Here is a 17,578-nt window from a genome sequence, read left to right on the forward strand (position 1 = left end):
TCCTATTTAGAGTTTTGATAGTGAAGCACAACAACTCCAATAATCAGGATTATTTCAGTATTATACATTACCTTTCTGAACTATTTAAACAACCACTGTGATTTCTGCAATCCTGGACATTTTGACAGATGTTCTCTGAATCCTGCAGACGATCTCCACGTAACATGGGTATTTTTTTTAAAGGTAAGTTTTCCACAGAAATAAGCTGTATGATACACATGAACAGCTGCATTTCTGAGCAATTCTCTTTGCTCAGCAAGGAAGGACAGCAGGGCAGAAGACAATACAACCTGACTTCTGCCATCCCACTGCAGGAAAGGGACCTTCTGCAGAGGAATGGGACAGGTCACTATAGTCAGTAGCACCACTACAGATAATTCTGACAAAGTCCACCTGCCGCAGCACCAAGCAATAAGTTAATAAGATCAGATAGCAGATCTACATGTGTTTATAGCCCATGACTCAACTTTCCCTCCTGTACAGTGACCTTTATGGAGGACAGGAAAAGAAGATGAGCATGCTTATATGTTCAATTCATACAATCTATTATCCAAAGAGTAACTGATACCTGAAGCTCTAAATCTCCTTAAGTAGCAGAACAGCAATGCCCTATGATATCCCCAAAAGGCTGCAACAGAGGAAATTTGATTTGTTTCTGTGCTCCTGGCATCTTGTGAAGCATGCACAATTTTCCTCAAAAAATAATAACAAAGTCATAAGGTAGGAGCCACAGAAATAGCATGATCATCAGCATAAAGAGAATATTTTAAGATCTGCTTTAATGCTTGAGTTCAGTTTTGCAGATACAAAATACTGCCAGTATTTGCCTAGACAGGGCTCTGAAGACATTAGATCTAGAAGAACCACACAGCATTGTAATCCGAAACACGCAGCATAACCCAAAAAGTAGTGTCCAGATACTGTTTGTCTCCCTTACTGCACTCTGCAAACCAAACTAGAGCAGAGTAATGCGAAAGTGAAATTGCCCAGAAAGCCTGAAGAGCACACTGAACAGACCCTTCTTCCATTAAGGGAATTCACAGTACAAAATGCCTGATGATAAATAAAAACTGAGGTCCAGAAGATAAAGTTTGGGAAAGTGACCTTTTATGCACTTCAGATTAAAAAAAATATATAGTTCAGTCGTATGTGTGCTGAGATAGACTTGGGCACACGACAAACTAGCCAACAAAAAAAACCCAAACAACACCACAACAAAAACCACCAAAGCTTGTGAGCCAGCACTCAAAACAGCTGTGTTAAAGAGCTATATGCAAGAGACACTACCAAACTTCCATGTTTGATATTGCAATCCAAAGACAAACCAGAGTTCAGTAAACAGTAAATGTGATTCTGCACAACCTTGTTATCTTTTCATCTCGACAGTTAAACCTGCGTGAGGGAGTGCAAAGAGGTTACAGAATGCTATCAGTGCAGTTTATTAATGCTCCTTTTGCATTTATTTTGTAGCAGGATAAAACTTGAGGTAACACAGAACCACATGCCAATAAGTAGAGAGGACCAGGACTGAGTCTTGAGAAATCATCTTGACTTAGAGCAGCAAGGGGCAATTTTTCATTAAGAAATTTTGCATTCTTACATGGCCACTGTTGAACAGCTCAGAACAGATACGTTCTTTATACGTGAACTAAGCAAAAGTGAATGGCAAAGGTGCACAGATTCTTGCCTTATTTCCCATAAATAGGGCCTGCAGTAACAGATAACGGACATTTTTCAGCTGTTTTTGACTTTTCACCACACGTCTTCTCCATTATTCAGTGAGTTTTAGGACTTCAAAGTATAATCTTGGAATTCAGGTGAAATTTTTGCCTTACTAAAGTCAACAAGATCATTCCTTCCAATTTCAAAAGTGAATGATTTTCACACTTACCTGTGGTGTTCCTCCTTCCTACCCCCTCACCCCTTTTAGATCATTATATTCTGGTTTTGAATTTTAGCTTCTTATCCTCTTTCTCACATCTTGCCCAAAGAGAAATTTTGCTTAGCTCTCTTCTGAAACCACCTTTAGATCACTTCAAGTTACAATTGTTTTTATAAATTCAAGAAAGAGATGCACCTTTAGGAGGCATGGACTAGAACCTGAAGCCTTCAGCTCCTACAAAAATGGTAGGGGAAGGACACTTGGATGTGAATTATCGGGTATCTCCACAAGGTAGAAAGTCAGATAGGACTACTCATTGTATTAACTAGCCTTTAAAGGATATTCTCATTATTGCATAATCAATTGAGCACATAACATTCTAGTAAGCAGAAGTTAGCTACCGCAACAAGAAGGAGCCCATATACTGCTCTTGTTACAAAATTGATAAGTAAAAGCAAGTACTCTGCAAAATAAGGCCAACATAGCCAGCAGCCCTTGTAGGCCAAATCATTCCAGAAAGAGCGGTGCAGAAAAAGTTGTTTCCAAGTTTCAGGTAGCTTTGTCTTCCCTCACCAAACTCAGCCCAGTCCAGGTCTGGTAGAACACACTTGCCTGGACACCACTACCAACCAGGGATGTCCACTTCTCCAGCTGGGAACCACATTTCTAGAAAAACAGCCGTGAGCAGGAGATGAAAAAGGTGTGGGAAAAGAGTTTTTTAATTGTGCTTGTCACATACTCATCTCTTTGATAACTACAAAAACTCTGAAGTGAGTGGGGGGTGGGGGGGAGGCAACAACAACAAAAAAACCCACAACACACACACACACACACCACCACTCAGGCAAGCAATTTTTTTCCATAAATGATGAGCAAAACAACTATATTCAAGGTTGAGGCATACAGACAAGAAAGCAGAGGCCTAGGCCCTGTTCTTTCACAGAATCACAGAATGTTAGGGATTAGAAGGAACCTCGAAAGATCACCTAGTCCAATCCCCCTGCCGGAGCAGGAACACCTAGATGAGGTTACACAGGAAGGTGTCCAGGCGGGTTTTGTACGTGTCCAGAGTAGGAGACTCCACAAACCTCCCTGGGCAGCCTGTTCCAGTGCTCTGGCACCCTCACTGTGAAGAAGTTTCTTCTCAAGTTTCAGAGGAACCTCTTGTGTTCCAGTTTGCACCCATCACCCCTTGTCTTACTATTGGTTGTCACTGAGAAGAGCCTGGCTCCATCCTCAGGACACTCACCTTTTATATATCTGTAAACATTAATGAGGTCACCCCTCAGTCTACTCTTCTCCAAGCTAAAGATCCCCAGCTCCCTCAGCCTTTCCTCATATGGCTGATGCTCCACTCCCTTAATCATCTTTGTTGCCCATCTACTGCCTGAGAAACAGAAAGCAGAAACCAGTAACTTCATGTTCTTCCCTGCTGCTTTACAGTGCTTTTTCACCTAATTTTGGCAGTAGTGGGAATAAAGAGAAAAGAAGCACTGAAGAACAAAGTCCGAATCCCATTCCGGCAAAAAGATGGAGGGGGAAACACAAGACATAAGTGGATGGACTACTTATAGCAATTATTGTCAAATATTTTTGCACTTCCTTCCTTAATGTAGTTCCTTTCCTACACAAAGGCCTACAAATAATTTTGAGACGTTTCCTTTGTAAAACAAGGAGAAAGGAAGACTGTAATAACACTATGCAATGAAGATAAGTTTTCCCAATAATACAAGCTACAGGAAACACATAAAGGTCAAATAAAACTATTATCTGCCTTTTCAAACACTATTTTCTTCAGTTGCTAAATAAAAAACATTATGAAGCCATTTCACACAGTAAAACTTAACCTTATATTAACCTTCCATATTAAGTAAACAAACCTTTCTAGCCAATAAGCATCTCTGTGAACTCTCCAAGATGATAAGCAATACCTTAATTACATTCATTTACATGACTTTGAAATTGTTCCAGACCAAAGTCAATGACTACAAGGTCAGAGAGTATGGAAATCTAAAATAAGGAGAAATCCATAGTCGGCCAGTTCACACAAGCATAGTCCAGCATCCTTTCTACCCAGTTTGTAAAGGGTCAGGGATAACAACTTTTTCATCACTTACATGAAAAAAAAAAAAATCCTCTGAAACACCAAAGACTGAGAATATCCTTTCTTTTTTTAAAGACTATCCAAAATTGAAAGCAATGGACATTGTAGATTTGTTTTTAGTGTCTAGTGGCAAATCAAGCCATATAAATTTTTATGCAAATATTTTATAACATACTAACTGAAAGGCACAATACAAAAGATGATATATTAAAAAAAAATAAAAAGATGCAGCTGATTCATTGACAATTACAGAATGTTTGATATAGTGCTGTTATATTCAGTAATGCTAAACTGAACAGTTTTGCTGAGATTTATCCAATTATGAAAGTGGAACACTAGAAGAGAAGCCACCATAGTGACTGCATGCCACTGTGCTTCAGGAACTGTGCAGACATGAAGAGAATCCCAAGCCCAGTAAAAATCACTGCCCAGACTTCCACCCTCATCAACAAAGCTAGACTATATCCTTAAGATACAGGGAGAAAACATCCTGTGTTCTAGTCCTGAAAACAATCCTTACCGTGCTACTTGAAAACCTTTATTATTCAATCTGTGCTATGCTTAGAGCAGGAAATGCTAATTACACTCAAGCAGCAATCACAAAGATTTGAACAATGGCTGTTGCAAGAAACTTAGTAAAGTACGTTCTGGCCTGAAACAGCAGAAGAGCAAACACAGTGACCATCCCATTCCCAATATATTAGATAACGGCTCAAGCATGCAATCAAATTAGCCAAAATATAGCATACATGCATGCTGCACTAATGGTTCATTTTAGGATTATATTTTGTATATTATGACCGTGAAAATATTACAAATATGCATATATGAAAATGTGAAGTACAGCTTTTGCATTTAGTCAATCCCATATCAATGCACTGCAGCTGACAACATTTTCTTGGTATTAAACTAAATAAATCTCCCTGCACCCTCACTTTACTAGCAAAGCACTTTTTACACAACTCTCAAGCCAACAGCCTTCTGCAATTTAAGTATGATTTAGTGCAAGAGAAGCAATGAGTATTATAAAATTTATGCTTGTTCACCTTCTCTCCCCACAGAGAAGGGCAAGATGTTTTTTCATGTAAATACGTATTAGATCCAAATCATTTAAATAGATATTATTCCACAGAGAACATGATGCTGCATATGCCCATTTCAGCTCCATGCTACTAAATAAACTGGAAGATAATGATGGTGCCTTGCTCATCCTAAAGGACAATGAAAATATTTCTGGGCATTTTAAACAGAAGCAAAAGGAACAGGCTTCCACAAGAACAAAAGAAAAACTAAGGTGTCGCTTACAGAGCTAGATAAGGTAAAAACAAGTCACTCATAAATCACAAATTAGTAAATCTCTTCAGGAACAGGCCACTTGTTACAGCAAAAGTATAGCTCGGTTACATGAAGCAGTATTTATAGTATGAATATCAAGTCACTAACATCTTCAATTTTTATTTCCATTTTCTTTTAAATGAAGCAAGACAAAGTTGATGCTGCTTGTAAGGATAAAAACAAGAAGGTTTAGACAGGTGACTAATTTTAAAAGTTAAGGTAGGAATGTTAAATGCAAGGTGCCAAATGTTAATGTAATGCAGTTTTATTTCTCAGTTATATAGCTACAAGTGTCACTGCTTGAATGGAGAGGAAAAAGAAAATCAGGAAAACTTAAATGTCATCTAAAAATGAGAGCTTTAAGCATTAAAGTGAACACATACATATCACTGCTTTTCACAAAATACAAATGAAGTTAATCAGTATGTTATCACAAAATACATTTATAGTTAACAATTTAATTCAATATCGTGTATTTTAAAGCAAGGAATACTGTCATTGGTCGTGATGCTATCTCATACCATTTGGGCCACAGTCAGTTATCTTACAATACAGTCTGACCTCTGCTTGATTTTAAAATAGGATGATCACCTTCAACTATGTATGAACCTTGAACATTATCAAAAACAGTTTTATTGCATCAACGATTTATTAATAGTCTTATATTAATAGTAATGTAACTTTGACTTTACAAAGTCATAAAGATGACGAGAAACAGAGTCAAGACTTATTGTGCTACCTATTTTATTTTAGGCTTAGAAGGCAACCTCATGATACAATCAGAAAAACTATCCAGAGACTCACAGCTACAAAGGAAAAAACAACAGAATATGCACGAATCATCCCAGTTAAACAATGAAGTGGGAAGGATACAGAGAGTGTAATGAAGTTAAGATAAATCCTGAAACCTTTTAAGTACTGAAATTCTTCCCCTAGCCAACCGTCCTTGGAACTGGAAAACTACTCATGCGGAGGAATGTAACTTCTGTACGAGCACATCAACAGCAACTGCTCTGAAGAAAAGGTGAGAGCCTTACATCGGAGCACAGTAATTGGGATTCCCCCTCCAAGCAAAGCCCTGCAAGAGGACCAAGGCCTACAGGCCCAAATTCAAAACAAACTCGACAAAGGAGGAAATGTTCCTCCCAGAGCTTTCTGGTTCAAAACGCTTGCCGCAGCAGCCCTGCCGGCTTCTTCCTATTGCACCGTCACTTTTATAGCTGTTAGCCCCTTTACAACACAGTTGACAGTTTAAACAAAGAGCAACCAAGAAAGTACAATATTCTATAACTGGCATTTACAGCACCGGCCTTGGACTTCTAATCTTTACCAGACGGGCATACAAATCAATCTATCAGCTCATAAAGGTGTGCTTTTTTAACCTCTAAAACAGATGGGACTGTCCAGAAACGTCTGGCATGTCAAACTGCTAATCACGGCTGCCCTTTGCACAAAATAAGCCACTTAAGTTGAGGCATGGTTGCACTGTAACAGACATTAGTCTGTGGGAAACCCATTTAACTGTCACATACTCCCGCCACTCCTGCTCTCCCTTAATTAAGCCTAATGCCTTATGCTTTGACCTTTTGTTCTAGCCTATTAACCCTATCTAGTACAAGTTCAAATATGTTAAACTTAAAAGTTTGCTGTAAAATATTAAATTCCAAGCTACAGAAAGAATGAGGGACATTTCTCTATCGTGCAAGTTACCAATCCCTTTACCAAATTTGCTAGGCTCACAAAACTGAACCACTATGTTAGTTCGCAAAGATAAAACATATCCAAACGCTAATCAGTTTCACAGCAAAAAAGTGAAGTTCTCCCACTTGCATAGCCTACTTCTTCCTTTCTGAAGGAGGAAAAAAAAGCGAAACTTCTGTTTGCAACTTCATATCCTCAGGCTTTGGGGTTTTTACCCAAGAAAAGCACATACTATCAGCCAAGATCATACTACGCTGACTCTCTGTTCTCTGCAACCTGTCATTAAACATAAGACGTAGTTGTTTTACAGTGCCCAATTCCTCCTCAATTAAAGGCTGTGCCTGCCAACCCTGCTCACGCTGAGTCACCCCTTGTTCTTTTGACAACATAGTTACAATTACTATTAGTTTTTCCACACTCATCTGTATGTTTTCATGAGTCGCATCTTTTGACATTTCTTAAGCTTGGATAAACTTTAAAAAAAAATGACATCGTTTATAAATTTCAGCTCACTGCTAGAGACTTCTTTTTGATGTAAGCTCAGCTTTAGACAGCATGAGTGCCTTCCTCTCTTGTAGCTCTTACTTTATGAAGGTTACACAGCATCAACAGTTACATCTGCAAAGCAGCACTCTTCTGGTGAAAGACCATCCTAATGGTCCAGAATTCCAACTTAAAACAAGAAATCCAATTCCAGTGACAAAAACAAACCTCTGATGAAGACAACTGTACTGCACTCCACATTAAAGCTATTTACAACGGTATGCAATGCAAACTCTGATACCAACACAGGTATTCTACAATTAGTGCCTATAACCAGCAAACAAACCTGTTGCCCACACCTCAAAAAAACAAGACATAGCACATAATAACCATTTTATAACGTTGGAAAAAAAGAATGCCAACTGTGTCAGGATTGCCAGCCATGTATCCACTACGAAACACATTCTCTCAAATCTTCAGTTCTACTACCTTACTGACAAGCTGAATACTTGGTGCAAGATCCTGATTTCCAGCTTATGCAATTCTGACTAAACAGAATTGCATTTAAACAGAGGTGACAATCTTGAAACAAAGCTTTGAATTACTTTAACTATTTCTGAAGACATACACGTTTCAAAAACCTTGCTGCCACAAGACCTACTGTCTGATAAGTTCTGTTAAGGCTGTATAAGTGACCATCTGCTGCTAATCACAACAACTCAGGTTTTAAGTAACTGATTAATTCATTGTGTTTTAATTCCAAAGTGCCTGTCTTACTGACTCTGAGACCAGCAAGTAACACAATTAACTTTCCTGTAAATACAGTTGCTCAGACAACTAAGAAGCACTACAGCAATGCTAGACTTCTTTTTTTTGAGGAGTCAAATAGGAAACATTATGGGGAGAAAAAAAAAACCTCCCTTGATTTCCCAAAACAAAACACACTTCTGGACAAATCTAAATCTTCTCAATTAATTTAAAAAGCGCAGATATTTTCTAACTATTTCACTTTGCTATATTCTATTGTGTTCGAGATACTTAAACTGCAGTACACAGCCCATTGCTATATTCAAACATAGCCAAGTAACACACAGATTTAAAAAAAAAAAGAAAAATTGTATATCCTTGCATCTGCAATTTATGTCATTACAGTAAACACACGAGAAGTTTTGCAGGCTGGGATTTGGTATGACTGCCTCCAGCTTATAGACCTTCCCTACTAATGCTGACAAAAGTTGCCACTGGAGGCAATGCAAATGAGTCCTAAGAGAGAGCAGAAACAAAACAACAACTGCTTGTCAACCATTACATGCCCAAATTGTATTCTTTATGCTCATCAGCATTCTCAAGTTCTTAGGCATGCATGTAGGCCCACCGAGTACAGTGGGGCTACTCAAGTGAATAAAATTACTCACAAACCAAAGTGTGTATACATAAGCAATCACTGGACAACACTCAGGGAATTATTCCCCAGTATCAAAGAAAAATAGGATTTATGAAATGGGAACCAAGGGAGCAGATCCAAACAAAATGACAGTGGTGCTAAATGTCTACAAGCCATTGCAATGCAATATCTAATAATGATTTTACTGTGGCGGTCCCTTGCCACAGCAGCTCAATTTGGATCTGTTTTATTTTAAAAAAATAAGAGAGATTGTAACATAGTTTTATTTCATCTTCTCTTTCACTCTGAAATTACATATAAATGAGGTTCTTCTCTGTTCAGTAACTAGCTCCCAAACAAGTGGGCTAAATCTTCAGGACTTATCAGCATACAAAAAGTTCAAATGCTTCTAAAATGCTTATTTCTCTTTAATTGGCACAGGCTAAAAAAAAAAAAAAGTCTTAAACTAACAGAGATTAACTTGAAAATGTATCACTTTAAAACATATTATCACCCTAAAAGACTTAGGCATCATAGACAATTGTCTCACAGAGTTGGCAAGACAAAGAAGAAACCCTAAACCAGAGACAAGGTAAATAACTCAAACAAATTATTTACCTTGAACGTAGTCCCATCAGGAAAGCTCTTCCTTCAGGAGTCCAAGGATGCATTGATTTTCTTCCTCAACAATTCCATGTTTGATCTGAAAAGAACAGCAGAAAATGCCCTATGAAAGATCACATACCAACTTTTCCTACCCAGTATACCTCTACTTGCTTTCTTACTATTGGTGTAATAGAAACTGATGCTTTATTTTGGATAGCAAGAACTGCAAATAAGATTTCTATTTCAGAAGAAAAATGTAGATCCAAACTTCAGAAACCAAAACCTTCCAAACAGAAACATCAGTAAAACAAGGAGAAACAATTCACATTGTCTACACTTGTACTGACTAAGTGGACAGTATTTCTGCAAACAAAATCCATGTTGAACTCTGATTCAGAGCCACACTCCTCTTTTTCTTCCGTTCAAAAAACAGCTGTAATATGAAAGCCCTTCTTCCTACATAGCGATTAGTGCTGAACACTTCAAACTTGCACCTATGAACATCAAAATAGTGTTTTCTTTTGTTTTTTGAAGAGCCCCTATTAATTCAAATATATATCTATACAAGGAAAAGACAAGAGCATAGCAACTGGTAAATGTAATGCGAAACGCCACAAAACTGGCAAAAATTATAATATTTGCTTTGGGGATATTTAGGAACTAAATAGTATATATTATTATAGTTAGAAGACTTTATCCATCACAAGCACCACCTTAAAAATTCTTCTTAGCACTTCTCTATTATTCCTAAGTGAACTTCTGCTAAAAGATGCAAGCTTACAGCTAGCCACGATCATAGTTACTTGTACTATTTCAGCCTTGTTCTTATGACGACCCTCATTATTAAAGGTTATGTTAAACATTCTGCCACCAAGTTACCACCCAAGCAGCAAGTTTATTATGCACAGAGTCCAATTTAACAACAATTAAGAAAAAAAAAAAAAAAAAAGGAAGACTTTCTCCCCTATTTGGCTGAACTTTCCCCTCCTCTTGCTTGTCAGAGGGGAGAGTTCCTCTGCTCTTTGCCTCACCATTAGCTTCTGGTTTCACAAAAGCTGCATACAAAAGCCTTTAAAACACAGAATTTCTCCAGCACAGAGGACCCCACAGATGGCTATGGGCATGTGGGGTGGAAAGGGGCAGAGAGAGAAGTGTGTGCATTGGGGGCGGCTCAGAGCATCTCCCCCTCCTGCAACAGCACTCGGGCTAAAGCCAGCTTAGAGAAAACACCTAACTCTGACCACTGCAATGTGCTACCTGGAAGAAAACAAAACAAAACAAAACAAACACCACACCACACAGGTGTTGATAGATGGGTCATCACCCAAAAAAGATATATTCAAAGCTTTCCAGTGCATGAAAGATAACACTGAAAGCACACTGGACTACTGCCAGCATCAAGACCCAACAAAAACAACTGATCCAATTAAGCCGAAAAATAAGTAAATACCCCAAAATACTGCATGCAGACACTACTTCAAATCCTTCCCCTATATAGATCACAAAATAAAAAGCCAATCTGCATCGCAGAACAGTAGCAATCCCTCAACATTTGGATTCCATTTGGAGCGGGGGAAGGGGATTGGGAAAACAAAGCTACCATTGCAGTCAAAATAAACAGAGAAATAACAGGGATAGTGACAAAGGTGGTAATGAACACAGTTCAAAGCCTCTCCAACCCCATTTCACTGAAAGGGCAAATAATCTGCATGTGGAATCTTTTGTGACCGAAGGAAAAATAGGACAAGAGGTTGCTCAGAGCGGAAGAAAACAGCACTTAAAAATATTCACCTTTTGAAGTCACTTTAATTTGAGAAAAATACTTAATTCCAACATTTCTGTAGTATAGATGTAGACAAAAATGTTTTCTACCACTGACAAGTGGTTTAAGTATTCCTACTTCCAAGAGAAGACAGACTTCTGTTGGAGAGAAGGGCAGGAGGGGAGGAACCACAACAACAATTTCACCCTGTATTGCCATCAAAGTTCAATGTATAGACAGGCTTTCCTTTAGGTCAGCATTAAACAGCCTTTTCTGCATTGCTGTAAGTGACTAAAAAAGGTTTATCAGAGGTTCAGAGAAAAAAGAAATCGTTATTTCTGTGGAAAACTACGTATTCCTTTAACAATGTTTTCAAAATAATAAAAAAACAACACCACCAGAGCAAAGAAACAAACTTTTTTAGAATAAAACTTTATTCCCTACATCTTCACAGATGGATCACTTGGTTTGCACACCTTTTAGTTTTTCCCAATGCTTATTTGTTTCCTATTATAAGTTGTTGAAAGTAGGATAGGTGATGACACAAACAACACCAACAGGACAATCTCCTGTGGCAAGAATGATCATTTCTTTCTACCTCTGAGGCAAGCTCTGCTTTTCTATATCACTGAAAAGGCCTTTTCAGTTTCCTTTCCAACTCCATTTTCATAGTGGGTTGGGGCAAGGAGAAGTACTGGAAAGCCCATGGCCATGAATCTTAAAGTTCACTGCAACAAAAATGAGCATCAGAGTGTCCGTATCAGCCTAGCACCAACAGGAACAAAAATACTGTTCTGTGAGCAAGACATAGTACTTAGACACAGTTCAACACAGAAATTCATTAAGCTCTTGTCAGGGCAAATTAAATACTCCCTTATTTGTTTTCAGCTAATAGTTTCCGTCAAGACTGAAACACATTTTACACCTAGTGCTGATCAATCCTGATGGCTCCCTCACAACTTGCTTTCTTTAGAGGAGGAAGGGACACCCACCAGAAGACTTCCCCAACACTAAGCTGCTTTTCTATGCTAAAATCAACTTCTTCAAAATCAGTGACTAACAGAAGATCTGCAGCTTCTGCTTTTAATCTGTTGAAGACAAAGATTTTTAGAACTAAGTGGTATGAAAACAGAATTTCTCTCAAGACAGGTGATTAAACAGGAGCAATGAGCTCCAGTAACAATTTAAGTATAAGTAGACTATTGCAGGAGAGTTTGACCCAAACTAAGATGGCTAGCAACTGCTTCTTCCCTTTTCTACACATGAATATTTATTTACAGGAGTCTTGGTTCCTATTCTCCTTCTTCAACCATCAAGCCAAGTGACCTGCAACAGAGGGCCAAATAAACTACCAAATTAATTATTTCAAGTGCTAAAGCGGTCTGTTCACATTTCCAAATATTTAAGATAATCTAGAAACACTAAAATGCAGACATTCATCTTTACAAAAAGAATCCTTCTGCCCACTTTTCCTGGGGCAGAATTTCCCATCAGAGAACACAAGAAAGTTTTTACATGATCACAGATGTCTACCCAAAGTATTGCCTGCCAACCATAGCATGGTTTTTCAAAGGCAACTAGCAAAACTCTAACACTGTAATATCAAAAATAAATGCCAGAAGCCTTTTAAATATTTTCCTCGTAACTTTCCTCATATTTGCTTAAGGCAGGCCAGCACAGCTCAGATAGTTACTGTTCTTATCGTTTTGGCCTGTTGGCAGGAAGAAAGAGCAAACCACAAATGCTGTTACCATTAACCTTTTTGTCTTTAGTTTAAGACTGTTTAGACAGACTATCAAGTTTATGTTTTTATCTTTTTTGGTACACTTGTGCATATTCTTTCATACGTTTTCTTCCTGTTCAGGCCTCATTCCCTACCTACATTATCCTTCCACTCACCTGTCATTAAACTCCTGCTAAGCAGTAAGGATTTATACTTCAAAATTTCCACTTCTTGTCCCAAAAGAACATTTATCCTTTTTTTAATCCATTGAATAGTTATCCTATGTATCCTGCCTACCGCTCGTAACCCAGCCCATTGCTCGGCACATCTCACCCAGCAGCTGAGATATCGGCCCTGTCCTCCCTGCCCGCAGGTCCCATGTGTGGGAGGTTGGCCACCAAAGCCCCACTCACAACAGGGCTTGTGCCCCACACCAGGCGCCCAGCTGGAAACCCCACGCTCTCCCCAGTCTCTCTTCTGGACCCCCTCGGCTCCCTATACATTCATCTACAGGGGAAAAACAAACAAACCAAGCAACCACCAAACCAAAAAAACCCACAAGCCATTTGGCTTTTTAGGTTCAGGCAAGTTCTGGAAAGCTATTCTAAAGTTAACAAAATATTACAGCCTTCATGTCTTCTATGACAGCCCTGCAAGGAGGTGTCAAGCGCAACCCTTGAGCAAGACAGCTGACTGTGGGAAATGCAACTCCCTGGCGTTGCCTTGGGCAGGTTTATACATGCGCTCGGCACAGCGCAAAACATAGTTTATCTTTTAATACAGTAATGTCCTGCACTGTCACTGGTAAAATTAACAGTGCTCTCACTGCTAACAATAATACAACTGGTATTACAGAAACCTTTTGCCAATGTTCAAAGCCAGAAAAAAAAAGTTAGTTCTGAAAAGAAAAACAGAAGCTTTAAGCAAGCAAGCCTTTTTTCAGTTCTTTTAAACCAATCCCACATTAAGCAACACCTACAGGCAAATATGATAACCATAAAGTTAATTCATGGTTAAGTTCTATAATCTTTATTGAATCACTTAAAAGAAAAAAATAAAAAAAAAATAAATCAAAGCTTTCCTTGATGCCTTTCACAGAACAGATTGACCCTAAACACAGCTATCAAACACTGCAGACCATACAGCTAGTGTCTAAAACATCAATTTAAGTTTACAACAGAAAAACAATAGTTAACTTTTATTTCTTTATCAACACAGTTTTTATTACTGTAATAAATTTTGGTTATTTCATTTTCCTCCAATTTTGATTAGCACGTATTTCACCTCAGAAGAAGAAACAAGTATGGGGAGCAAAGAGGAAGAGCTTGTTTTCATCTGGTAATTTTCTACCCCAAGACTAAAATTAAAATTAAAAAAAATAATAATAATAATAATCCCTCTAGTACGATTTGGCATTTGACAGTATCTTGTCTTCTGTACATGCAGGATCTACAAAAATCTGAAAACGACTGACAGCTCTGGCTCATTAGATAACTGGGAATTGTAGGCCAGTCTAACAGGAGGTCAGATTTCATCCCTGCCCGAAACACGCAGTCACTACTTGTTACCTCTTCCACGCACTCAACAAAAGCGTACACCCCTACGTATACGTTTCACTCAAGACAAACTTGCTGTCTTGGAGTCAACATCAACTCTATCTCAGGAGATCGCTGATAAAATAACAAGTCAGACTTCTCAGCCACAAGTTTGGGCAGACAGTTGCCCCAGACAGCAGAAGCCCTAAACCTGCACGAACACCATTCTGGACAAGAAATTTTGCTCTCCCAGATTCCAATTCTTGCCGCCTATATAGCAACAATTACTCAGATGTCATTAGATCAGATTTTAACCACAAAATATCCTGAGCTCAGAAAGCTTTTGTCATATGGCATCTAAGTGTGTCACTTTCTAGAGTGTTCAGTCAGCCCCAGAAACAGTAAATCACATTTGAATATTAAAGAAGGTTTTCTACCACTCACTCAGGGATATACCACCCCCTTTCCACATCTGACTGCTCCCTCCCCGTGGGTCTTCACAGTCTGGATTTGCACTCTTTGTTAAATAAAGCTTTACAGTATCTCTGAACATTTATAGTGTCATGACTCAGTTAAATTCTAATCAGCCCATGAGCTGTCAGACACTGCAGGAAGGTCCCCTCAAAATAAAATAAGTAATAATATAGTCTCCAGATTCCGGAGAGATGAAGCAGAAAGGGACAACTTCCACTTCAGCTTTCCTAACATCAACATAATCCCAAAGCCAGAAATTCCACAATTTTTTTCGACATCTTCGACACATGTCAGGCATTTTACTAAAATCTTCTTTAAATTAGAAACCTAATAAATCATCAGAATGCACAATACAGGAGAAGAAAAAGATATGCAGCACAGACACAAGGCTGTTGGCCTGTTACAAAGCTGCCCCTTATTTTGCCTATGCCCTGACACTACGCTTCTTTAGGTTTCATTACCTTCCAACTTAATTGCCGACTGACAAAAACAACAGCCTCCAACAACATGTTCCGTAGGGAGAAAGGGAGGGGAAAACGAGGGGGAAAAAAAAAAAATCACCTTCAAAGGGCTTCAGGGACACAAAAACACGCCTGGAAAAGTAACCTTTAGTCTAGAAGGGAAACAGCGACGTCCCTAAGGAGCCCGAAGCGATGAGAAGGCATCTTTAGGGGATGCAGGGGGCCAGGCGTGTGCCGCCTGCAAGCGGCAATGGAAAAGGTACCCGAGACACAGGCTGCCCGCTCGCAGGTAGCGGCGGAGCGGGCAGCAACACGCGGTCGGGGGGACAGGCGAGCAGAGGGCAGCGTGGCCTTGCCCGCAGCTGCTGGGAAAGCAGCCGGGCGGCGGGAGGCGGCGGCGGGAGGCGAGCGAGGCCGCGCCGGCGGGGCCGGGTCTCCCCGCACCCCCGGGCGGCCGCCGGCGCCTCCCCGGCCGCCGCAGCCGCTGCGCACCGAGCCTGCGGCTCTTTAAATAATTCACACGCACACCGGGAGGAGGAGGAGGGTGCCCTTCCGAAACGGGGGCCGAGGCTTGCAGCCAGCGCTCTGGAGAACACTCGCGGGTCTCGGGGGTAAAGACTAGTAACTTTTCCGTCCCTCCAGCTCCCTCAAACCCACCCTGGCCGGGCAAACTTTCAGCTCACACCGGGGCTTGGGGGTGCCGGAGGGGCGGCCGTCACCGGAAACAGCCCCCGCCGCCGCGGCCGCCCCCTCGCCGGGCTCACCCCGGCATTGTTCCCCGCCGCCGCCTCCTCGCCCGGCAGCGCAGCCCCAGCCCGCCCCGCTCGGCCATTTCCCCCGCCAGCCAGCACGGCTGCCGGCGGAAGAGCGCCGCACTCACCCCGCAGCGGGCCCGCGCACCCCCCACCGCGGCGGCGGCTCCTCCCGGGCGGGCTGCCTGGTGCCGGCCTCGCCTGCGGGAGGCTCCGGCAGCGGCCCCCACGCAGGCAGCAGGGACACGCAGCGCCCCGGCCCAGCACCCAGAGCAGCCTCCGGTAGCCAGTCCCGGCGCGGAGGTCCGGGGGAGCGGCGGCGGCTCCCAAAGCCGAGGTGGGCGACTGGGTCCCCGGGCTAGAGGACAGAACGCGCCGCCTCCCCGCTCCCCGCGTCTGTCTGTCTGTCCGCCACCCCCCTCCCCGCCCGACCCCGCGCACATACACAGCGAGCTCCGCTCCTCTCCCTCCGTGCCTCTCCGCGGCTCGGGGCTCTGCTGCAATGCCTGTGAGCCTGACTTTCAAAGCCTAACCCGCAGCCGCGATCCTCCCCGCCTTCCACCTCGCCCGCCGCGGCGCAGCCCGGCCCCTCCCCGCGCCGCGCCATTCATCTCTCCAGCCAAGTTTCTTAACCCTTTTCTAACCCCCGGCGACGGGGGGGGGAGAGAGAGAGAGAGCGCGGGAGAGATGCGCCCGCGCCCCCCCGCCCCGAGCCGTTTGGGGACAGAGGCTGCGGAGCAGGTTGCCGCGAAACGCGTCGCACGTACGCAAGTCGCGTCGCCTCCTGCCCTCTCTAATTAATCTAACTGAAGGCGCAGAGCCCCCGGGAAACAAACTTACGAGCGGTAGCACCGGAGGGCCTGTATTTAATAAAAACAGCTTAAAAATAACTTTTTTTTCCCGGCTCTCTTAGAATAATGGGGAGCGCTTCCAATGGTTACAGTTTCTTGTCGCTTTAGAGCTTATAGTTTCAGTGCTAGAAACTTTTTTTTTTTTTTCTCTTTTAACGAGAAGCCGAGAGCCTCCCGCCAGCGCACGGCGGCCGCTGCCGGGGGAGGGCAGCGGGTCCCCGGCACCTGCGGCGGTTCCCGGGGGAGCCGGGAGGGCCCTGCCGCCCTCCCCCGGCCCTGCCCTCACCGCTCCCGCTATGTCTCGTTATCCCTCGGCCTCTGCCTCCCAGCCAAGGCTGCACGGAGACGGTCGCCCTGCCCTGGAGGGGAGAGGGGAGGATGGGGGAGCATCCCTCCGGGCTTCAGCCAGGGCGCCCGGCGGTCCCTGCGCTGCGGGCAAGGGGGGTAAAGCCGGCTCCCAAACTGCTGAACACGCGGAAGCGTTTAGAGAATCGAGGGGCAAAGCGACTCGTCAAAGCTATGCTG

At 42.0% G+C, this 17,578-nt stretch overlaps 1 protein-coding gene across 4 annotated transcripts in view; it reads right to left on the minus strand.

Annotated features, from left to right (window-relative positions):
- Positions 1-16,781, minus strand: part of NRIP1 (nuclear receptor interacting protein 1) — a 79,955-nt gene extending 63,174 nt beyond the window's left edge. For 2 of the 4 annotated variants that reach the window (XM_082047857.1, XM_082047855.1), the window contains exons 1-2: positions 16,648-16,781; positions 9,508-9,592 (exon numbers count right to left, since the gene is read on the minus strand). The gene's annotated coding sequence lies outside the window, so the exon portion shown is untranslated. Of the gene's footprint in view, positions 1-9,507; positions 9,593-16,330; positions 16,350-16,647 lie in introns of those variants that run through there. The other 2 variants (XM_082047858.1, XM_082047856.1) reach the window with 1 other exon arrangement.
- Positions 16,782-17,578: the final 797 nt, after the last annotated feature.

The sequence above is a fragment of the Streptopelia decaocto genome, assembly GCF_964273445.1.
Source record: "Streptopelia decaocto genome assembly, chromosome: 1".
NCBI lineage: Eukaryota > Metazoa > Chordata > Aves > Columbiformes > Columbidae > Streptopelia > Streptopelia decaocto.